Raw genomic sequence first — 25682 nt, forward strand, 5'->3', positions numbered from 1 at the left:
CTCTCTCTCTCTCTCTCTCTCTCTCTCTCTCTCTCTCTCTCTCTCTCCCAGCCTATCTTAGTTAAGGTTTCACTGCTGTGAAGAGACACTATGACCATGAATACTTTTATAAAGGACAACATTTATCTAGAGCTGACTTACAGTTTCAGAGGTTCAGTCCATTATCATCATGACGGGAAGCATGGCAGTGTCCAGGCAAACATGGTGCTCTAGAAGGAGCTGGGTATTCTACATCTTGATCCAAAGGCAGCCAGGAGGGTCTCTTCCACACTGGGTAGAGCTTGAGCATAGGACCTCAAAGCCCACTCCCCAGTGAAATACTTCCCCCACTTCCCCCAACAAGGCTACACCTATTCAAACAAGGCCACATCTCCTAATAGTGTCACTCCCTATGGGCCATGCATTCAAACACATGAGTCTATGGGGACCAAACCTATTCAAACCACCACAGAGCCTCTGAAGGGAAAGAGATGAGAAGGATCCAGATTCTCCTACAATGAGTCTGGGACAGAGTGATTCTACTGCTAGCCAAAGAAACACTATATTCTGAGACTTCTTTCATAAAGAAGAAATCATCTATGAAAGACTGGTAAAGCCGGGCGGTGGTGGCGCACGCCTTTAATCCCAGCACTTGGGAGGCAGAGACAGGCGGATTTCTGAGTTCGAGGCCAGCCTGGTCTACAGAGTGAGTTCCAGAACAGCCAGAACTACACAGAGAAACCCTGTCTCAAAAAAAACCCCCAAAAAAAAAAAAAAAAAAAAAGACTGGTAAAACAGGCACAGAACAAATTAGCGTTGATGTGTGAAGAGGAGATGGCCTGGAGATGAAAGTATTGTGAGGCAATATCCTAATAGCACAAAGAGTGACAGGTAATGGGGATCATTCCAGATTTTGATTTTGACAAGGTAACTGTGGCAGAGAGTGAAATGTCAGGAACCAGTCAGTGGCTATGCCAATAGAACTAAATTCAAATAGTATTTATGAGACATGATTCCAAAGTGTCAGGACTGGACCATGCAGAAGTCCAAAGAACTGAGATTGGGTAGATGCTTCCAGATGGGCAGTTAGAAGGCAGGTGCCACACCTCACACTGAGGACAAGGTAGTGAGAGACAGAAGACTATCCACTGGGAGAAAACTGTACACTCCCAGGCAAGAATATGAAAGACAGGTGTGTCTGGGGAAAGAGTCAGCTGACGTCGGGCAATTAAAACTCCAGATGCCAAGAAATGAAAGCTGCAGACTTGATGTATAAACAGGGCACCAGTTTACCATTTGTTCAAATAAACACCTCTAAATGGTCCTGCTATTTGTAACAGTTGGACTTTGTGTGTAGCCATTAAATGCAGGACAAAACATACTATAAATATGCCAAATATTGAATAGAAAAACTCACATACCAACCCTTCTCTGTAGACAAGGTTACAGCTCTAGGAATGCCAACTATTTGTTTTCAACCTGACATGGAACAATCTGCAGGCTGTTCTACCACCAGTGGAGTTCTGATGAACACAACAATGTCATCTAAGCAAATGTGATCTATAAGCAGAATAGCGAAAGCACAAAATACGTGTGGCTCTTCAACTTATATATTAAAAAGACAGAATCAATGCCAACCACTTCTAAGTAAAATAGGCACAATGCTCCTTTTAACTTAAGCATCTATTTTAAAAGTTTTATTCATAGTGAATGAATCTTAAAGAATAAGAGTTGATTGATTAGAGGATTGATTTTAAATTAGAAAGATTTTCACATTTAGTAAACATTGCATTTAAAGCAATTGGTGAGTTTTGAACCAAAATTGGCTAAGAAGTAAATACTTTTAAACGGATTAAATATTTCATTTGCTTATGTTTGTGCAATACTGAAAACTGAACCCAGGGCCTTGTGACAAGTCTGTCATTGCTGTACCACTGAGACACACCTTCTAAGTGTTTTATTTATCTGGTTTAAAACAAAACACCCATTAGGTCCTCATTTGCAAACACTCTACACCAGGAAAAGAGTAAGAGAGAAATATAAGGGAAGGGAAACTAAACAGGAGTCCCTCTCCTCCCAGCTGCTGTTTGCTCTTCTTGACATTAGCAATCAACAAAATTTAAATTTACAATACACAAGGTGGAGGCCAGGATGAGCTTCCTCAAGAGCCAGAGTGTGAGCAAGGAAGAACTGTCCACCCCCCAGCTTCCGCTTCTGCAGTGTGGTGGTGTGGGAGAGATGCACACACACCTCCACATTTCCACCCCACAACCCCTCTCTGCCACTTGTAGCAGGTGGGTGAGGTGCTACAAGTGACCCCAAGAATGGGAGAGCAGGAGACCTGGTCCTGCCCCTCACTGGCTGCAGTACTCAGGAGAGTGGCCCTTACACCTCACCTGAGGTAGTAGAGCTAGCCCCGGCATGTGTGTGTGGGAAGAGGGGTGCTTGGGTGAGCTGCCCCAAGACCATGAGCATAAACCAGCCCTGCCTCTTGTTTGCCATGCAGTGATAGGGGCTCAAGATATTCCCCCAGGTGGGTGAGCCGGCCCCGCCCCTTACCTGGGCATAGTGGGACAAATGGCCCTGATGGTGCCAGTTATAGGAAAGTTGGTAGGCTGACCTACTCAGCTTCTACCCAGTTCCAGATCTGAGGCTCCGAGTTGGCCTACCCCAGCTATGACCTGCTAGAGTACAGTGAAGGCTCTGGGCCTGCAGATCCAAAGCTATAGGCTTTCTATGACACATTGCAGCAACAGGATATGTGAGAGGAGTATAAGTATCCAATATTGACAGTGTAGCAGAAATCAGAGGCTTTAAACCAGACCAATGACTCACTGCAATGAACATTTGCAAGTAAAGTGGTTTGGGCAAAAGGGTGTACTGTGTGGGACACACTGTAGCTGGCAAGGTAGGTTTTGGTGCTGTTGTTTATTTTTAGTTTCTGTTTTCTTTTGGGGAGAGATCACAAGAGCCAAGAGTAGATATGAAGGGACAGGGAGATGAGTGCGATTTGGGGTGCATGATGGGAAATTCACAAAGAATCAATAAAAATATTTTAAAATTTTACAATACATGAAAAAAAGAAAGCCCAGTCTGATTTACTTAAGCAGGACACAGTGACTAGGCCAGTAAGCAATGGGCTGAGAAACACAGGGCTCCTGATTTGTAATTTAGTTCTTCAGTATTTAACCAGAGCGAAACACTCTTGTTTGACATACTACACTGACTGATTAGTAAACTGAAACTCTTAGCTAGAAGAGAACACAACAGAATGGACAGACCTTAAAACACTTTCTCTTAATTAAAGTATGAAACGGCCATTTATTGCCAGCATTCTGACAGAAAGCCAAAACTCATCTCATACATAATGCCTGTGATCTCCAGTTTTTGCTTTCAGAAAGTAGAACACTCAGTTTTAGTACAAAATGTGTTCATACTTTGAAATTTTTAATCCTCTTTTTTCTCAGTTTTTTATCTAGTTCAGAAGTATTTATGCAGCATGCCTTTGTGGGTCTAAAAATCAAGTGTTTTGTACTGTGACTGTATCTGTTTACATGACATTTCAGTTACTACAACAATCTAAGCAGATTAGAAGTGAATATAGCTGACTTCTAGTTAGCAGGCTCCATTGGCAAGACCAGAAGTGCATTATCAAACTCCTGCAGCACCTCTTGGTCACCACCAAGCACTCAGAAAATCAAGGCTTGTGCTAAGGTCATCTCTAATCAGAAACCTGGACTCTGTTAACATAAATTACAATGCAAACATTATTTCATTACTCCTTGGAAATACATTTGTATTGTACTGGTAGACAATACCTCAAAGCTCAAAGGGTTGTAAACGAATATTCTCAGTAAGCATCTGATATCATTTACTCTGGTCTGATCAGTTATTCAAACATTTCTGAGTTGTTGGCATCAGCATCACTCTAATGTATGAAGTAACAGTTTTAATCATCTGTGAACATTTTATCACTTGCTCTATAGCTGTGGATAAGAAATATTCATTCTTAAATATTTATCTTTTTAATTCTGTTGTAGATAAGATATTTTCTTGATTACTGAGAACTCATGGCTATTTGTTTCCTCATTTTGTCTCTCACTGTCTGGCAATCACTATCTGCTTCTGTGTCCTGGGTTTGCCTGCTGTAAACATTTCACTAACAACAGAATTACACACTCTATGGCCTTTGTGTGTAGCTTCTTTTTCTTAATATATTTTCCAGACTCATATTGTCATGAGCATCGCATGTTATGCATTTTATAGTTAAACAGCTTACTATATGGATTCACTATATTTTGTGTCCCCATTCCTGGAATGAAGGAATTCAGCTATGTTGCAGTGAACATTATTATACAAGTCTCGTGTGAACATACATATGCCTTTGGTCCCTTGGGAGTACATATAGGCGTGGAATTGCTGGGTCTCAGAGTAACTATTCTTGGCTGTTTGAAGAAACGTCTAACTGGTTTATACAAGGCAGCAAAATGTTACTTCTCCCATTTCCACACACCTTCTAAACTTTATTTTAGACAGAGTCTCATATAGCCAAGGTTCACCTTAAATGCTCTATGTAGCAGACAATGACCTTGAACTTCTGATCCTTCTGCTTTAGCACTGAGTTCCGGCTTGTCTGCTTGCACCATCATGCTGACTGTATGCAGTATAAGGACTGAATGCAAGGCTTCCGCAAGCTCAGCAAGCACTACACTGACTTTTAAAAAATTACAGTTAGCCTAGCAGATGCAAGTTGATATTTAATTGTGGCTGTAATTTGCATACCACTAACACCTAATGATAGTGAAAATCTTTTTTTTTTATTAGATTTTGTATGTACTTTGGAGAACTGTCTTCTTCTTATTGAACTGTAACAGTCATTTCTATTTGAACCTGTACTAGACATTAAACATAACCAATACTACATCTTAATACCAGAGGCCATACTTGCCAGAAAAAAAGCCACTGTCAGCCAGTACAGAGTGAAAGCAACCACTGAAATCGCAAGGATTTGGAATGACCCTGCTAGAGTTCTTCTGACATGAAATATGCATTATTCATAATGTTCAAACGCTTAAGCTTCAAGATGTATGATTCATTTTCAGACTAGTAGATTAATGCCAGTATGACAGGTTTTGCATTACTATTCATTTCCATAATATAAGAAACACAATTACATGATTATTGACAACAAAGACTACTAAGTAATGTATGCTAAGATATCCAAACATCTATATCTATTTTGACATCTGTGATGGGCTATTAAAACCCTTTCTTTTTCATGTGTTCTAATGATACTGAATTGTCCAATTATTTTCTTTTCTTCTTTTAAAAATAAATTTAATAATCTGTCTAAAAATTATATTTGCTAATATTATATCCCATTCTACTGACTGACTTTCCTCCTTCATAATAGTGTGATTTAATATGTAAGTCTTTAATTCTGATTAAATCTGATTTACGCATTCTTCGCTTTAGTTGCTTGTTTTGTTGTATTACTTAAGAAACTAGAACCAATTCCAAATATATAAGGTCTGTACCCATGTTTCCCTTTAAATATAGTTCTCTTCTGTTCATTTTGACTTAATATTGTATGTAGCATGGAGAAGGGACACAATCTCATTATTCTGAAGGTAACGTGCAGTCAACTCAGAATCATTTGTAAAAAAGACTTGGCTGTTTCTGTTTGTTTGTTTAATTATTTTTGCTTCTCCACAACTGATTGGGTCTCATCTGGCCTGGAACTAGTAGCCTTCCTCCTTCTGTCTCCTAGGAGCTGAGGTGACTAGTGTGTACTAGCATTCACATCCAGGCAGTGCACTCAGGTCTTGCTGCTCCTGTTTACAGCTGCTCAGCATGCATGCATCATGTGTCTGTGCTCTCAGTTCTCTTGCTGATCTATATGCTTATCTTTACGTCAGTACCACAGCATCTTACTGCAGCTTTGTAGTCAATTTTATCTTTGAGACAATTTCAATGTTATCCTGGATGGTCTGAAACTCACAGCAATCTGCCTGTCTCTGCCAGCCAAACACTGGGGAATAAAGGTGTATATCACCATGCCTGGCCCTTGTAGTGAATTTTAAAATTGAAAAATGGGCATCTCCCAACTCTGTTCTTTTTCAAGGTGTTTTGGTTATTATGGGTCTCTTGAATTATCATGGGAACTTTAGCTTGCCCATTTTTTTTCCCAAACACAGATCTTTAAAGAAGCCCAAGGGTATTGTGTTCAATCTACAGAAATGATGCCACGGGATGCCTTTCCACTTTCTTTTAAGATAGTCTTTAATTTCTTTTAACAGTGTTTTATGGTTATTTTTGGTTTAATTTCTTCTGGGTATTTTATCTTTCTGAAGATTTCTTCTTTAAGTAAGCATACAATGCTTAGCAGGCCAGAACTTCCATCTCCACACTCAGTGTTGATTTGGGTAACTTGAGTTCTCTTTTTCTTTGTTAGAACAGCTAATAGTTGGTGTCAAAATACAAACTTTTATTATTTTCCATTTCGTGAATTATTTCTGCACTAATCTCATTCCTTCCATTCACTTTTTCCATTTTCCCATTGTATTAAGATTTATTAAGATGCAAGGATAGATTATAAAATTAAGATTGCTGACTGAGACTGATTTAAAGTTCTAAACTGCTCACGAAGTTCAACTCTTCTTCCTTGCTAGTCAGTGTCTGTGTTAGTTCACATGTGGGATTCAGAAACTGTAGAGACCCCTTTTCATGTGTGAACTAGTTAAGCTACATGCTTCCTGAACTGTCTCTCTAAAGTTGCAATAGATTCAAATCACTTCAGAATCAGAGCTAGCCTTCCCTTTGGACGGCCAAACTATGGATAGCCATGTAAAAATGTCCAACTCTTTCAACTAGAAGTCTCCTTCCATTATGGAGACTATGGCAGACTGTGCAGCATAAAGTCTTCTGCTTGAGTCTTGGTTAATTTGTTCTACAAGAAAGAAATATAATTACACATGACTATAAGGGCTAAATCATCATAAGTGTGCTGGATAGCTTTATGTCAACTTGACATAAACTAGAGTCATCTGAGAGGAGGAACCCCAACTGAGAAAATGTTACCATAAGATTGGGCTACAGGCAACCAAACTTCCAAGATACTCTCTTAACTAGTAACTAATAGAAGAGAACCTGGCCCATTGTGGGTGTACCTCTGAGTTGGTTATGCTGGGATCTATATGAAAATAGGCTGAACAAGCCATTAGAGCAAGCCAGTAAGCAGCACTCCTCTATGACCTCTGCATCAGCTCCTAACTCCAGGTTCCTGCCCACTTTTGAGTTCCTGTCTTGGTTTCCCTCGGTGGATTAAGATTCAGGATATGTAAGGCAAGTAAACCTTTTACTCCCTGAATTGCTTTTGGCCATGATATTACATCACAACAATAGAAACCCTAACTATTGTCTATACAATAATGACCCTATTGTCTATAGGTCTACCAAGGTCTCTTGGGACACTCATCTTTGGAGTAGATGAGATACCCTGTAAGCCAGCTGACTGCCCTGAGGCTGCTACTGCACGAGGAAGCCACTAAGACACTACATAGAGCAGTTGTGAGGTAACATGGTGACCAAGAGAGATACCCAGTCAGCCCCCAATGACTTCAGCTATTTCCCCTTGCTACTGTAGCTCCAGCTTCCGCAGGATCACAACCATACCAGTGGCCAAGCCAGAACTTCCCCAAGGAGCCTTCCCTGAATTTCCCAGAAACCACAGGTTTAGAGGACTCTCCCTAGTACATTCTTAGGGTTATAAGGAGCCAGTTAAGCTGAGCTTGGTGGCACAAGCCTGTAGTCTTAGTTACTCAAAAGGTAAGGCAGGAGGGTAGCATGCTCAAGGCCTGACTATTCAACTTAATAAAACCCTAACTCAAAAATCAATCAATCAATCAATGTTTTGTAGAGAGAAGGATGGGTACTAGGGATGTAGCTCAGGGGTCGATTACTTGCCTAGCTTGTGTAAGACCCTGACTTCAATCCCAGCATCAGTAATGTTTAAGAAAATAAATATTACCATAAGACTCTACTTTTAATTATATATGTAACATATACACACATGTGTATATATAATATATAGATGTATAATATATATGATACATACATATATACATACACACATACATATATTCTATATATAGGGCCAAATGCCAAGAGTTGGTAACACATACTACTAGCAAGCCTGAGCCATACTTGTATAAACTGTCACAGTTTTTTAGGAAAAAAAAATTAGCTAATATCTATGAAAATTACAAATGTATCAATTCTTTGACCTGTCAATTTATGTTCTAGGAATCTGTTCAAGATGAAACGGAGATGGGACTTCCAGAATAACAGCATGGCCATTGGCTCCTGAAAGAGGAACAACAGTGTCAAAAGGAACATTTTTAGAACTCTAGAAATTGCCGGGCAGTGGTGGCGCATGCCTTTAATCCCAGCACTTTGGTGGCAGAGGCAGGCGGATTTCTGAGTTCGAGGCCAGCCTACAGAGTGAGTTCCAGGACAGCCAGGGCTACATCGAGAAACCCTGTCTGGAAAAACAAAACAAGACAAGACAAGACAAGACAAAAAACAGAACTCTAGAAATTGACAAAAGGCAGAGAACAAACAGAGAAATGCTTCCTCAGGAGACGCAGCTCAACACGGCACCACCATTTGAAGCTACACAAATGATTTGGACAAACACTTCTCTAAGGAAGATATGCACATCTCTGGCAAGCACCAGTTTTCAGGGAAAATGCAGTCAAACCCACAGTAGGGCAACCTTCATACCTGACAGAGTTACTGTTAGAACAGTAATATAAGTTCACAGAAACAAATGTTGGAGAATGAGGGGAGAAACAGGAAGCTCACCTAGTGCTAGCAAAGTGCAAACTGCTATCCTTACTTTGGAAACTGTCCCTGAAATATTAAGCATAATTTTCACCAGGAGATCTGCAATTCTATTCCTAGCTTATCTGAACAAAAAAAATGACCACACAAAGACTTGGTAAATGTTTATTTATGATAGCATCTTCAAAATCACCAAGAACCACCAACCAACTATCAGATAGTGAAAAGATACACACTGTGGGACGTGTAATGGATTCCACCCAGTAACAAGAAAGGAAGTAACCTTGACACCTATGGAAAGGGTCAAAACTCAGAAATGTTAAGGCAAGTAAAAGAAGCCAGCTGCCAAACAATGCACACTGACTGGTTCCATTCATATGCAGCCCCCCCAAATCAGCCTATAGAAGGAAATTAAATCGGTGGCTTTCTGGAATGAGGTCCAGAAAGGGACTAAGTGTACACAGGTACAACTGGGGGCTTTTGTTTTGTTTCATTGAAAATGATGTGAATTATACTGCAGTGCCCATAAAATTCCATACAATTACAAAGCAATCAACGTTGATACTTTGTGTGAGCACTGTGGCATGTAAATAATATGGCAGCATTTTTCACAGCAATGACAAAAAAATAAATGCAACCCAGATGACCTTCAGCTGCAGGTGGAGCCAGTCAGAGTACAGAGGCCCTCCACTGGACTAGTGATGTTGGCTACCAGGTAGGCCAGGATGTATCTAATCCAGCCCTGAGACCTTCCAGGTGGACGGCCACTGGTACCTTCAGAGTCACAGGAGCTACCTAAAAGTGAGGTCAATAGGGTGCTGCCTTAGACAGGATAAAGAAACAGTAACTTGTGGCATACAATAGAGATTTGAATAAATCAATTCACATCAATAATGTAAGTAATTAGTGTTATTATTTTGTCTGCCACACTCCTGATTTTTGGCATTATGTGAAATAACACAAAAAAGTACAGTAATTATTCTTAAAAATTTCAGACTACATGTCAAACCTCATTTCTAGCTTGTCTTGAATTGTATTTCAAACTTCTAAATTGTGGGTGGGGTTGTTCCTTTGATGAATAATGACAGTAAAGTTTTTAAATTTTCATAAAACAAGCACACTACAGGCTAGTTATAAAACGAGCATACTAGGCTAGTCAATTTTCATGCAATACTTTTATTAGTTCTTTGAGAATGTTATACAATGTACTTTGGTCATATTTATCCCCAACTCCTCCCAGATCTACCACAGCTCCATCCCCTTCCAACACTGTGTCCTTTTCTATTTTTTAAAAAATAACACACCAAGTCCAATGTGCTGTCCATATACTCCTGTATGTGTGGCCACCCACTGGAATATAGTCTATCTACCAAGAGACTACTGATTCTCCCTTCCCCAGAAGCCATGAACATAGCTCTCCAGTTAGGGGTGGAGTCTCCTGAGCCCTTGCTCATTTCATGCTGGAATGTTGACCGGTTTAATCTTGCATGGGTCTTGTACAGGCACAACTGCTGAGTTCCTCAGTACAGTGTCATCCAGTTCTTCCTGACCTCTGCCTGGACTCTTGCAGTTTCCCCTGTTTTCTAAAACAGGCCCTGAGCATGGGGGTAAGTGGGTGAGATAGATGTCCCATCTGGAGCCAAGCACACTACAGATGCTGATTTTTTGCACTCTGATTGGCTGTGAATCTCTGTTAACCACCTTCTTTGATAAGGGTTGCAGAGCTGTAGCAATCTATGAACATAGAGATATTTAGAGGGAAGCTTGACTCTATGTCTGCTTATCAAAATAGTAATAATATGTTCATCATTGGGGAAAGGGTAGTTCTAAAACTAACAGAAGCTGGAATTACAGCTACTTTTTGCATAATTTTTCCAATCTTTAGGGTATAACAAACATTTAGGTTTCAAGATATTTGGCAACATAAGACGGCTATATGACTAAACTAAGATTTTTTTTTTAAGAAAAAGTGAGTAGTCATTAACTATGTATCATCCCTCAAGCTGCTTTTTTTTTGGTTTTTTTCCAGACAGGGTTTCTCTGTGTATCCCTGGCTGTCCTGGAACTCACTCGGTAGACCAGGCTGGCCTCGAACTCAGAAATCCACCTGCCTCTGCCTCCCAAGTGCTGGGATTAAAGGTGTGCGCCACCACCGCCTGGCCATCCTCAAGCTACTTCTTAACACTAGTTATTCAGTCTCACAGACTCAAAGTTCTCACCAAATTTTCACTTTTATTTCAACCAGTATAATAAGCCTCTTTCCATGTACTTATTATTCCCAGGGAAGCTTGGGATTTTGAATTTAGTTCCTGAAAGCAGTTATTCAGAGTTACCATATCTGCACTGGTGAAGGAAAGACAGCCTGAGGCTCTGTGTTAGAAAAATCCTTTGTTTTCAAGCACCATTATTTTAACTACTTCCTATAAATATATCAGAGACCTTAAGAAAAATACTTTCACTTGACAATTTAAAAGCTTTAATCACGACTTGAAAATGACCTCAGAATATTATGAACCTTCTACCAGGGGCCTGATGTGTAGAACTCACTTGCTGAGCATGAGGGGATGCTACAGCAGCCAAGTGCACTGAACAATCTGTTATTTTATGATTTTAAAAGGAAAACAGTCTTCATCAAAAGACTGGCAACAGAATATTTTTGGAAAAATTACAGAGGATTATGTAACACTTACTAACTGGATAAAACTGGAGTGTTGGCTAGAGAAGAATTCTGCTGGCTAGACCTCACCACTCCCTAAGCTGTTCCTACACTTAGGGCACCGCTATCTGCCTCTTGCCTGGCATGACTGTTCTCTCAGCCAGTGCAGACGACCATTAAACCATGAACTAGAATCCCATTTCCTTTTAAACCCGAAAGAAATCTGAGGTGGGATAGAGTCAGTCTCAATGGAACTGAGGATGAAGCAGGCTCCTCCCAGAGGCAGCAAAGTCCCTGGTTCTGCCCTCACATCCGCCTCGCTCCCCACAGGGGCCTCAAGCAAGGTTAAGTGAGCTGCTGAGGGCTAGGCTACCAGCAAGCACTCACAGTAGTGTAATACTTGGGGCTCCTCCCTTGCACACTGAACAGCAGGTAGGGCAGGTAGAGCACTAGGGACGTCAGTCAATAGCAACACAGTCCTCAAATACAGGCAAACATTCTGATGGATTTCATTTGCAACTACATGGAAATCCTAACAGCTACCAAAATGCAAATGCAAAGACAGAGTACCCAGTTGTGGACAACCTGCAAGGCAGTCAGCATAGGAGCAAAACACAAAGCAGGAGAATACACTTCTTAAAAGCATTAATATAGAAAAATGGAAACAACTAGACGGTTAAAACCAAATGTTGGTGCATTCAATCCACCATAATAAATGGATCTTTATGTACTTTAAAGATGGCCTTAATTTGTAACTAAGGAAAACAAAGGTGTATGAACAGAACGAACTATGAGACCGTATGCCAAAGAAACAGAGAAGGTGCAGCAGGAGAAGTAAGGGAAGAAGAAGCTGTACCCTGAGACAGACGTGGGAGTGAGCAAGCTGAGCTGTCTTGGAGTATCTTAGTCAATGCTCATCCCTTGAGTCAACTTAATTATTTATTATTATTATTATTATTACAGATATGGTATCATTATTTAGTCTGAGCTATCCTGAACTCACTATGTAAACCCAGCTAGCCTTGAATTCACATAGATCCTTCTGCCTCAGCCTACACCGCCACAACCTGCTTTAACTCTTAGTTAACTGTAGTGAAATGGAAGACAAAGGAGCTGCACAGCTGTACTGTCACATTCCAATTGCTGATGGCCTCCACACAGACAGCATGAGGTAGAGGCCCTGCACAGGCAGGGCTGTTCTGCACCTCCAGACATTGTTGAGCCTCCACCTACTGAACAGTGCATCTATAGTCTATAAAGTGTGTGAAGACATTCTCAATTTGAAAAGAAATGGACTGTGTTTTTTCTCCTCAGTGGTGTCTCTTTAACTCTTCTTTTCCAACCACTACAAAAGCAGCAAAGGCTTCATAAGCCCTTAATAACCTCTACAGCAGCCAGTTTTCTCCATGTTGTTTCTCACCAACTTGAGAATCCAGAATAGACAGCTATATCTGGAACACAGTGATGTGCTGCTGCTCTTAAAATCTAAAGAGGCAAAGCAGGACAGCTGACAGAAACCCCTGCAGTTTAAACAAACATTTTATATTTTTTATTGGCTATTTTATTTACTTACATTTCAGATGTCATCCCCTTTCCCTATTTCCCCTCCCTAGAACTCCCTATGCCATCCCCCTCCTCCTTTACGCTTTTATACCATTTTGATTACGTGCATGTATTAAGGTCAGTTCTAGGTTGAGGGTCTAGCAATACAACAGATACAAATAGTCAAGGAACAAGCATGACAATAAACACAAATAGTCAAAGAACAAGCAAGGCATTGAACCCAATTCCGTGAACACTCCCATGACCACTGTTTCTAAGGGCTTATCAGGATGACCAAAGTATCTGAGCCTACTTCCCTGTACTAGCTCAAAGTCATTTTCATGTCTGAAGCCTACTTCCTTGTTCTAGCCTAAAATTTAGATTCCTGTCTGAAATTACTTCTTTAAACAAACATTTTAAACTAAAGCTTTTCTTTAAAAGAAAAATGATATTTAAATATAGCATTTTTTTTATTCAATTCAGTACAAAGTAAAGAGGGAAAAAAATACACTTAAGCTAAAAAGCTTAACAACAGAAGAAGAAAGGGAAGGAGAAGGGCAAGAGCAGGAGGCCATTTTCAGAAGGAGATGGTGCCTCCTGGTAATCCTCATTTTGTTTTTTGTTTTTTTGGTTTTTCGAGACAGGGTTTCTCTGTGTAGCCCGGGCTGTCCTGGAACTCACTCTGTAGACCAGGCTGGCCTCGAACTCAGAAATCCTCCTGCCTCTGCCTCCCAAGTGCTGGGATTAAAGGCGTGCGCCACCACCGCCCGGCCCCCTGGTAATCCTCATGATGGTCAGCTTTAGGCTTTTTCATTGGAGGACAAGCTTGGGCACTGTGAAAAGCTTTTTAGAAGGGTCTAAGTTTAAAAAGGAGTCAATTGAGAGCTTTCCAGACAGATAGTAGGCACATGCTGGGAATGGGGACAAGAGCAGGGACTCTCAGCCCCAGAACTGCAGCTAAATGTTGAGGTCTCAGTCCTGACTGTTATATCCACCAGCCACCAGAATCCACTGGGTGCCAGAGAGAGATCTAATGTGTGCCTCAAAGCCCTCAAAAGTATCAACCCCATCAGCTTCCATAGCGCAGTGGCTGACGCCTCCACTAGACTCTAATCCCATCAAGGCAGGGGCTCCTGGTAGGTATAGATGAAGCCATGTATACATGTATACACATGAAGACAATGGCAAGTGTGAAAGGTAGCAGGACTGTACCCAATGAAGCCCAATGAAGCAGCGGCCATGCATGCTGAACAACCCAAACAAATGACAAAGTAGCATGTAATCTGGGGAAAATGGACTGACTGTGCGATGTGAGGTTGGCTCATGTCACTAGCGTGTTTCCATGGAAACTCGCTCCCTATCTTATTCTTATTCTCTATCTAATGCTCTAGCACAAACACAAAGTACAAGTGGTCAGACTAACACTAAAAAGCAGGACTTTTGAAAAAAAAAGACAAAAACCAAAAACATAGTATGATACTTTATTAACTTTCTTAGTGTTCTTTAGAGTCACAGAACTTATAGGATGAATCTATCTATCTACCCACCCACCCACCCACCCACCCACCCACCTACCTACCTATGTTATTTATCTAAAGAATTTACTGGAATAACTTACAGGCTACAATCCAACTAATCCAACAATGGCTAGCTATGAAGGAAAAGTCCAAAAATCTAGTAGTTGCTCAGTCCCACAAGGCTGGTCTTCTGTATATGCTGGAATCCCGAAAAAGCAGGCTTCGATACCAGTAAAGGAATGAATGTACTAGTCCCAAACTGCAAAACGTACACACTTTTTGCAATTTATCTGTGGCCCAAACTTACCAGAACCACGTGAGAGCAGAGTCAGAACCTGCCTGACTTAGGGCTGTATGAACCCTGGTCACTGTTTAGTGCTGCTATAGGTTCTGTTCTAGACTTACTGGGAACTATAGTACCGCCTTAGAACTTAGGACAGTAGTAAGCTCAAATTTGTAACCCAGTTCTCAGTAGTGAGTAGATAATTTACATTTGCAATCTCAGCATCTAGGAGGGTAAAAAGTTCAAAACCAACCTGGACCACATGGTTCATAATAATAATGTATAAAATTGTAAAAATCATACTAAGCAAAATAAGAACAACTCATATAAATACTGCATGTTTTCTCTCACATTGATTCTAGAGTCTTAAGAAACCACATGAAGGTAGACGGGAAACTATTTGGAATAGGAGAAACAACAGCAGAAGCAGGAGGATCAAGAGGGCAGCAATGGTAAGCTCAATTCTTTATGTGCACGTAGGGAAAATCACAACAAGACTCAAGACCTGTTGTTTCATATAGTTAACAAGTGCCAATGAAAGAGATGTATTCTGACATGCATTGGGTGCAGGGTTCAGTAACAGTGACCATGAAGCTACACAAGAAGAATGAATGCTTGCTAAATTAATTAAACTGAATAAACAAGAGACTGGATGATTTGTGTGCTCATCGCTGTTGACATGAACAGTGTGAACCCCCCACAGCACATATGAATGCCACATGATTACGTTTATGGACTTATTCCTTAAAATCGTGGCAATTTGGCAATAGGATCCCAGTGATTAATGGGATTCAGATGATTTGTGGAAAGTGAAACAACAATAAAACCCTTTTCACAGAAGTTTCCTCATTTCCTTCCTAATTCCTTCTCGAGTAGCTGCCCAGAAGGCAGAGAGCCCTTGTCAGTGGGCTAAGTTTGGATGCAGCTGCTGTCTGGAACATGAAAGAGATGTGAAGTCACTCTCCAAACCACTGTTTGCACATCACTCACCTGACTTGGTTGTCAGCAGGGAGACCAGATCCTTTCTGCACTTGTGTCACGTGGTAGTGGCTACCGCCATGGCTTCAAAGGAAGGGCACAAGCCTCTTACTGCTCTTTTCAAAAGTTTCTGGGAAGACCTTTCTGGGGGGAAGGGAGAGACTATTTTGTTTATCCTAGGTACTGAAAACACGGTAATTAGTAAAACAATCAAGATGGTCCCTTGGGAGCTGCAGATGCTAACAATATATAAATGTGGGCATATGGGGATTAAGCTGTGGAGAAGGAACTAGCATCCAAGGGACGTTACAAAAACCTCCCTGAGAAGGTAAAGCTGGGAGCTGAGAATGTAACTAGCACTTCTCACCTCAAGGGAACACGGATAAGAGGAAGAAACTAGGTCCAAGCAAAGCAGAAGAGTGAAAAGTAACTGCAGAAAGCAGGATGGGGTGAAGCGTAGAAGCCAAGGCTGGCAGGAGAGAACAGCCTCCCAGAGGAAATCCAGTTTGAAACTGGTTTCTACTTCTGAGGTTCTGGAAGATCCTTCTGTCCCCTAAAGCATACCTAATTTGTATTCATGAGGGTAGGAGGAACACTGTAGCATCTAGAGAGCTCATGATGAGTCTGAGCAGCAACTGAGGCTGGTGCCATGTGCTGCTGCTGTAAAGCAAGACAGTCTGGCAAGACGCTTTGCAACAACAAATTTACCAGAAACATAATTTGAGTTATTCAGATGTCAATGTGAAAATCTGGCAGTGTTCAAGTTTCCAACCACAGCTCTAACAGTATAAATTGTACTCTGTATTTTGAACTGTGACAGTTTGAAAGCAAATGCTGGTACTCTGTCTCGAAAACCCAAAGTAATAACCTACTCCCATGCCAGCTCCATCCTGAACTTTGAAAGTTCAAGAGTGAGCACGTCTTTTCTTCTCAACTGTTTGCTAGCCCACCTATTGCTTTCCTCCTTTCTCTGGTTATGTACACTTGGCACTCCACTAACATTTATGAGCATCTGAAATCTGCCTAGTTCTAGAATAGGTGCAGGGAAAATGTACCATTAAAAATATTGACAGAAATCTCTGTCCTCCTTTGCTAGCTCAATCAGCAAACAAATCAATTCAATAAAGGGTATGCAGTAAAACAGTGATCAAGTGAGAACTTAACACACACACACACACACACACACACACACACACAGAGCACAGCCCTCAATGGGGGCTAAGAGTGCTTAGTAAGCGATGGGCTCCCTTATGCCCAAAGGAGCCCTTGAAGAGATAAATGAATGTGAAGAGGAGCAAACTACAAACATGAAGAAAAGAACGGTCCACAGAAGTCCTGGACGCAGGGACACTCTGTGCAGATCAGGCAACGCAGCAGCCTGGGGAGCCTACCCCACCATCCCAGGAGAGATGAGAATGGAGGCACGGGACTCTTGTAGAGCAAGCATGCTGCTACTGAGTTAAGATTGGCTGCTGTGGAGTAAGAGCAAGCCAGGAATCCTGTGCTCACCTTGAAGACACTGATGCCTTTGCAGCCCTTCCGAGTGGGAGCCATTTTCCTTTCACAAGCCTTCGCACAGTTCACTAATCCATCTGACCATCTATCAGCTGAGCCTCCTGCCCTCACACCATGACCTTCACTGCACTGCATACCCCTCTCCTCATGCAGCTTTCTCCATAAGCTTGTCCCCATCCCTCAGTTACTCACTGCAAGATAAATCCCTCAACAAAAGCACTCTTCACCACCCCAAATTCACAAACCTACCCTGCCCCCCCCCCGCCCTGCCACACCCTGGCCTACCTGTCCTCCTCTTCTCCAGGTCTCAGCAACTGTAACCTTCTGGGACCTCCATACCTCAGATCCCATTACCTCTCTCCCTTGTCCCTCATATAGTCTCTCCTTCTGGTTCATGGCCACTCAAATGATATAGTTTCTTTGGGACTGTCCAGCAGAACCTCAGCACAGATTAAACACTGTACCCTGCTCCATACCCACTCCTGATCAGGAAAAAAACTAACAACACAGGACACAAGTCAGTAAAACTGTACTGTTAGGTAAGGGGAAGGCAGCCACATACAAGGAGTGTCTCGATTGGCAGCTGAGACTATCCATCACCGGCATGGATATTCCCATTGGGTCATTCCCCTCTAAAGGGGACCCATCGACCTACCCTTCCTTCCTTCTGAGATAACCCCATGTCTCCCTCTACTGCTCCCAACATGCAGGTGTGGTGGCAGACACTGGCACACATGATGGCATGGCGACTAGAGTGTGGGTGGAGACACGAAGTGAAGGTGAGTCAAGGACAGAGACACAGGAGGAAGTGAGTGTGGAATGAAGGAAAAGGGACCAACTTTGAAGCCTTAACAGCTCCTCCCTCTTAGTTAGCCAGCCATCTCCACTTTCACACACACCCTTACCCAGTCTAGAACCTGGTGTGCTTGTAGAGAGGATGCAGCCACTCTCTGGTAGTTCTCCTATCAGATCCATGAAGGCAAACACTGAATTGAAAAAAATGATTCCACCACAAACCCACACCAATGAGCTGCAACTTGTTTCTCTACGCTTACTCAGGAGATCTTGTATGCACATGCAGGGAAGGCCCCACTAACGGGAATGGGGATTTCCACTTCTCTCATGCCCTAGTACCATATCTCACCTTTCACAACTAATAGATTTGGCTTCTATTCCATTGAAAGACAACGTATTCGGCGGTGATCATGAGTCTAAAAACTTCTTCTCTATGACTCAAAATCCTGCATGGCTAATATCTATCTACCTGCTCTTACCCAGTGGCTCCCAATGCTCTTTGCTACTTTCAAAAGTACCTCCACTGTCACCTCTGCCTTCTCTTTGGGGCTCTATTCAATTATCCTATACCACTCTTCATTCTTTGATTAATCTGAAGTTTTCGTGCAGAGATATACAAAAAAAGAATAAAGCAGCTGGGTGCAGGAGATGTTTCAGTAACTGAAGTGCTTTTTATGCATGAGGACCCCTGGCACCCATACCAAAGCTGGGCATGGTGGCCCACATCTGTGCCCTACGGTGGTGAGGGGTTCACTGGCTGGACAGCCCAGTGGAACTGGCAGACCCACTTTCAGTTTCAAAAAACATACTGGAGAATGACAGAGTAAGACCCCTTTAGTCAACTTCTGGCCTAACTCACACTCCCTCTCTGTCCCCTTCCCCCCTTCCTCCCCTCCCCCGCCACATACCACAAAGGCAAGTACCACATACATGTGCTCATACATGCAAAGCAGAGCCCACATGACAGTGACTACAGCAGGATGGATAGGGTAGGCTCACTCACAGAAGATCTTGAAAGCCAGAGCAGAGAGATGATTTCTGAATGAGGACACACTCATGACCAGAGCAGTGTAAGACCCAAAGCTCAGAGCTGGACAGAACAGGAAAGCAAAGGACAGAGTGGGCTGGACGGAGGCAGAGGGGACAGGGATGCACAACGGACTGTAACAAGCTAGGGAAACGCAGGCTCATAATGTAAGCATCCTGAAAACACAACAGCTGGTGAGATGCAGGGAGATGAGAAGGGAGGGAGGGACAGACAGACATTTGCAAGGGGAAACACTGCAAGCATAGTGACTAGCAGTCCTGATGGAGGAGTCAAGCCCACATGCCAATTCCACACAGAGAGGGCACAATGTTACATGGGAGTCACAGCACATGTAACATGTAAGGCTGAAGTTGCAGGTTTCAGCTCCCTTGAGTCTAAAAGAGAAGCAAAGGCACAGAAGTGATTTGTCACCTGTGTCACTAGCTATGACAGAGCAGGAACAAGAACCCATCTCCTGACGCCTCCTACACTCTTATTACCACCTCTTCTAGAACCTGGCCATCTCAGACAAGGGCATATATGAGGTTCCAAGGCCCTAGCAAATAGGCTACACTAGAACAGGTGCTGAGAGTAGACAGGCCTACATCAGGTTGAGATTGTTTGAACTTATTAGCAGCTGGCTGGGTCAAGTCCACAATGCTCAATACTTTATAGGAAAATTGTTGAGCACTATTTTTTGTTTGTCTTCTTGCTAATCCCCTAAACCGTAACAAAACACATAAAGAGAAAGAACTGTAAAACACATGAATTCCTCTGAGCAACTTGCCAATTCTGTGTTTCCACAGACAATTTTTCAAAGTACCAGTCCGTAGTGACAGCAGCCAGTGCAGCTGAATGAACCCAATCAAGACACCAGACTGGACTGTGGATTTGTTCTCATCTTACCTTCCTTCCTCATACAATTCATATTGACATTGGATGTTCTGGCCACACATGTGTGAAGCACCTCAAAACTCTAACCTGAAATGTCTCTCTGTGGCTAAGTGGCACATGCTGTTCAGCTTGTTTTCACTCACGCAAACTGTGTCCTTGAACTTAAAGGCAACGAAAAGTATCCAGTTTAGAGTTTGAACAGGAAGGAACCATACACCAGTTTCCTCTAGAACAAGCTGCTTTTTCAGCTTCCTGTATAAAAAGAATTTCTGTGTTTTTTAAACGGAATACTAAAAAACAATGAAGATAGACACGTAAACCATTAAGTCCTTTTAAAGAGCAATTTCTTCTAATGATTGTGATATTTAAATCAAGTCAGGAATAGAAAGAGAAACTAATAAAACAGAAATGTAGTACAAAACTTTAAATAAATTATACAATTTTTAGATTGTTATCTAAAGGAGCTCACATTTTCTTCCTGGAAATAAGACATTAATACTTTGAGTTTTAAATGTCCCAAATACTGAGGTGCTATTCTTGTTAGGGCAGATAACAGCAAGGTTTTCTTTGTTGGCATAGTTGTTCCTATTGTCATAAAACTGTTTTGATCAAAACATACACATACATAGACTAAATTCCCTGTTAAACACAGCTGCTTTTTAGACTTTAACTCCAGTAATATTCAATTGTTTCTTTTTTTTTAAATGTATCTAAAAATGAAGGTTAAAAAAAACAAAACAAACAATCAAAAACACAAACCCAGGATTCTGAATCTGAATGGAAAGGGAGGTAACCTCCTTGAGGTACTGAACTTAATTGTCTTCTTCCAGTTTCCTACAGAGTAAGCAGGTTCTGGACTAGCTAGTGCTCACAGCCTCATTCCAGCTAACAGGTGCAGGGCCAGAAAGACAACTGGTCTATCCACTAGCATGAACAGCTTTGCGTGCTTTAGGATGTCACTACCACACACTTAGAAATTCTCTGTCAGGGCTGTTAATTGAACTTGACCTTATGATGAAATCCAACCTTAAGTTCTTGCAGTAGTCTTTCCTGAACACTACAAGGTCATCTCTAAATATGAAGGACTTATGTGTGGAAGAGAATTCTAGAACTGATTGTTTAGGAAAAAGCAATATGTATGCAAAACTATCAATTTTTCAGTCTCCTGGATGCTGTTCAACCCACACCAAGCCTACTCTTCTATTGCCTCGAGCACCTGGCATAGCAGTTCAACTGGCTGACTGCTCCCATACCTGGGAGAACTGGAGTCAATCACTAATGCCTAAGCAAAAGAGGCCCCAGACTAGGCAATGGTAGCCAATATCTGGAATGAAGTCATTGTTTCCTGTCCTCTGGGACTGGACAGTTGGAGAAGACAGAAAGCTATTCTAGAAGAAGTTAAGTGTGTTTTCTAGCACTCCCTATAGCTTTCAAAGTGCCCTCTCCTGAGGACCTTGCACCAGGAGCCTGCTCTCTCTGCTCCCTCTGTATCAGCTGCCTGGCGTGTCCTACACACTTGCTTCCACCTTTCCTTCTGCCTGTAAGACTGGAAGCTACTGACCTTCTTCCCTGTGCTTCTATTCCTAACTCAACATAGCAGCTAGCACAGGATGGCCTTTGACACATGTTTTTGACATGCTTATTAAAGAACAATATGAAGTCTGTCACTGATTACCATTAGCAGTCCCAACTTTATTCACCTCCTATCTAGTGTCTCAACTCTGGTGAAAACCACTGTCAGAAAAGGCTGTGCTGAGCCCTTTCTTTCAGGTATGTAGCTGCCCTCTGCAGTGGTGCTCTTTGGATGACCGGCCCCTCAGCACGGCATGCATATAACTGCCCCTCACAAGGCTGGAAGGCCCACCACACAGGAAAAGTTCACCCTTCCCCTCAGACTGCCGTTTCAGTGCAGAGTCAGTCCTCTTTGGCGACCATGCCAAGGCTTCCTTGAAAACAATACACAAGCTATATGGGTGTGCTTCCTCAATCAGCACACTGAATACTTGCATACATGGCCATCCAACACTATCTCTCATATCTGCTCATGCTCACTCTGAACCTGGCCAAAAGCTGAATAAGAATAGACACTATGTATACCTCCCCTCTCTGAATCCAAGCCCAATACTTAGCACAAGGCAGGCATCCAACAGCTAACTATAAACAGTCTCTAGTACTGTTTGTAGTACTACGGTGAGCTAACTTGTTAGAAAAAACACCCAGAGGAGATAAGTGTACAGTGACAGGACCATTGCTGCTACAAGAACACCTGGTGCTTAAGAATTGCCTCTCTTAATCACACAGCAGCCCTAGGAGGCTTAGAAGTCACACTAGAGCATGAGGTGCACTCTCTAGTGGCCTACTGGTGGCTGATCCAGGCTAATGAACTCAGATACTTAAAATCCCACCAATACTTTCTAGCTGTGTTGGCCAGAGTTGTGATTTAAAAGAACTGATTTAGATGAACCTTCCTTCTCCTCTTTGCCCACACTAGCAGCTTCCTTGGTGGGAATGCAGGCTTCACCCCACCTGTGAGTGTGGCATTCCTGACTTTCTGAGAGCAATCCTCCAGCTGCCTCTGTATCTGCTGTCCTGCTCACCTACCTGCTTGTCACCCCCAGAAGAAGCTAAACCATTGAGACCAAGAACCTTCTTTGTACTGTGATGGCACGGCAAGTGCAGTCAACACCTGTCCCTGAACTAACTGTTGGGGTAGCATTTAGATCCTTGGTATGCAGTATTATTTTTCACAAACCAGTATCAAAATCTACATCCTATCTTTCAGTAATTTAAATGTGTTTCCATAGCAACTGGGCCAAGTGATCCTTATAATAGTGGGGAAGGCAAGCATTACCTTAAGGTTCAACCCACTAAAATACTTAATCACTTGCTTTTGTTCCTAAGTATGAAGAGACAGACTGCAGCATTTGTCTTCCTCTAACAACCTCTTTAAAAACTAACTTTAGTAAAAACAATAAAATGTCCACCTTCAAACAAACACTAACTAGGGCATCCATTAAACAAAGGGTAGAGTCTCATGACATTTGAAGTATATATGAGGACAGTGTAACTGTTTTACTACTGTATTTCAGATCCTGACCTGAAAAAAACAAACAAACAAACAAACAAACAAACACCATATATGAGGGTATTTTATTTTGAGATGAACATCACATACTTGTGAAAATTGACCTTTTATAGAAGACAGTCCCAGGCGCTCCACAGCGAGAGATGGATGGAGACAGCTCTTAGGGCTCACTTGAAGCATGAATGAGCAGGCGAGAGACACTGCTTCACTAACTCAACAATCGAAACATAGACAACGAATGGATTTTCATCCTTTTGGTATTTGATTTCTTGAGATGGACTCTCACTCTGTGGCCCAGGCTAGCTTGGAATCCTCCTGCCTCAGCCACAAGAGCTGTGGCAGCTACATGTGACTAATTTTTCATTCTGAAGTTGGTTCAGAGTGCTTACTGACTTCTATATTACACATTTAATTTCTACCACATCAGTTCACATTGTAAAAAAAGAAGGCTCCCTTCTTTCCATCTAGTCCTTTTACCCCTAACTATTGGCCAACACTGACAGCCTCCTGGAGCTCCAAGCAAAGGTGCAAAGGCCCAAGTCACTGCCATGTTCCCTTATGGTTCTGCAATGTGAAAAATCATCATACCCAAGGAGAACTGGTGGGCCAGGAGCAGGTCACAAAGTGGAGGCCCACAGCAAGCTAAATCTTACAGAAAGAGGTCTCAACTAAAACTTACACCAAGCTCTCAAAGCTTTTAACCATCCTTCTCAAATCTTACCATTGCAGGAAACACTGTTAGTCTTTTCTATTAAACACTGTAAAACTTGTGTTTATGACAAGAAATTCAAATATTTTTATCGCCTTTCCCTGTAAGACTTTTATGCAAATGTTCTACTCTTCTCTCTCAGATGAAAGAAACCTTTGCTTATTCAAAGGCCCTGCTGCATTCTTAGAGCTTAAGTGACCTAGGTAGCTCACCCTTCCCAATTTCCTTCAGTGTCCTTTGTCTAAGTCTTCCCCCTCTTTGGAAAATAATTATTACAATTTTTAATTTTTTGAAATTAAAATGTAGTTATATCATTTCCCCCTTCCCTTTCCACCTGTCAATTTTGCCCTTAAAAACAAAAATAAAAACAAAAACAAACCAAACTAGGCAATTTCAAAGACTATGAGGTCAGCAATATCTAACCAGGGAGAAAAAACAGTCACCCCCGAGTTAGAATAAAAGCCAAGTGCACATCTGCCTGGATGTGCTCTTTCCTGCTTTATGAGGAGCATACCCTCTTGATCAAGAGCAAACCTTTGCCTTGTCAAGATACTTTGATGGAAGTGCTATTCTCTTTCTTTGCAACCCCAAACTTATTTCTAATATCATTAAAAATAGCTGTCTCCAGATGAAAATAATGCTCAGTTAGTTTTTTATTTTTTGAGACAGGGTCTTACTATGTAGTCCTTGTCAGCCTGGAACTCAGAAAGATCAGCCTGCCTCTGTCTCCCAAGGGCTGGAATTAAAGGATACATCCAGCTGGGTCCTAATTCTTCCTGACAACTGGATGCTTTCAAGTTTACAAAGCAAAAGGTCAAAAATTTGGGAAACAAAGCCTTCAAATAAGAGTGGGCCCACTGGGATGAGCCAGCCCCATTGGGATGACATGGCCCCTGGTTAGGAGGGAAAGGGGAAACAGTCAACCCGGACACCACCAACCAAGGCCTTCCTAGACTCTTCCCAGCTGAAGCAGCACATGCTCAGTCTCTCTGAAGACCTTTAGTCCAGGATCTCACACCAAACCTTCTTCAGTATAATACTGCTCAGCAACATTCATCTGCAAGCTTTTGTCTTCTGTCAGCTTTTGTGTTCTAGTTCAAGTACTCAATCAATCAAAATTGCTGTTTATCAATCAGGAAGACTATAGTGGTATACAGTCTCATCATGTGATTCTATTTGAACTCCATGTCAGTCTGATCTTACCATCCAGAAATCAGGCAAAGCTCCTTCCCCAGAGTAATCACCCAGGACTGTAGTAGCAGAGCACACAAACTCCATTCTGTTCCATGGGGGTACTTGTCTCTAAAACCACTATGTTCTTCATTTCTATTTCAATACCAGTGTTGCCTGATTGCAGTCTTGCTGGGCTGGCTTTGTCGGATACTAAAAGTAGCCGATGTCTATAGCCATTTGGCCAGTGTAAAAGGGGAAAGGGGGAATCAGGGGCCCTTGATGTCACAAGTGGGTATGCCCAGATGTGTTCCACAGAAGCCATCAAAAGCAGCAGCATGGAGTGATGGCACAATGGATGTCAACATCCTGTGGGAAACAGAAGGCTCATCCTCACAGCAACAAAATGAAAAGGATGAGGATAGAACACATTCTCTGAACTCAATTCACTGAGCTTGATGATTCTTCCTGACCAATATCGCTGCCCTGGGAATCTTTTATTTAACATCTGCTGGGTGGTGGATAGGAGCTGAGTGAGACTCACTCCTACCCTACAATTTATTGGGAAGACTGACAAGAAAACAGACAACTGTAACACAGTATGCAAGGAAACAGTATGCAAGGAAACAGTGTGCAAGGAAACAGTGTGCAAGGAAACAGTGTGCAAGGAAACAGTGTGCAAGGAAAC

General features: G+C 42.0%; 1 protein-coding gene across 2 annotated transcripts in view; it reads right to left on the reverse strand.

Annotated features, from left to right (window-relative positions):
* Positions 1-15925, reverse strand: part of Mrtfb (myocardin related transcription factor B) — an 86661-nt gene extending 70736 nt beyond the window's left edge. For both annotated transcript variants that reach the window (XM_028778357.1, XM_028778356.1), the window contains exon 1: positions 15812-15925. The gene's annotated coding sequence lies outside the window, so the exon portion shown is untranslated. The remainder of the gene's footprint in view (positions 1-15811) is intronic.
* Between the last annotated feature and the right edge of the window lie 9757 nt (positions 15926-25682).

Source organism: Grammomys surdaster, unplaced genomic scaffold, assembly GCF_004785775.1.
Source record: "Grammomys surdaster isolate TR1022 unplaced genomic scaffold, NIH_TR_1.0 334, whole genome shotgun sequence".
NCBI classification, from domain to species: Eukaryota; Metazoa; Chordata; class Mammalia; order Rodentia; family Muridae; genus Grammomys; species Grammomys surdaster.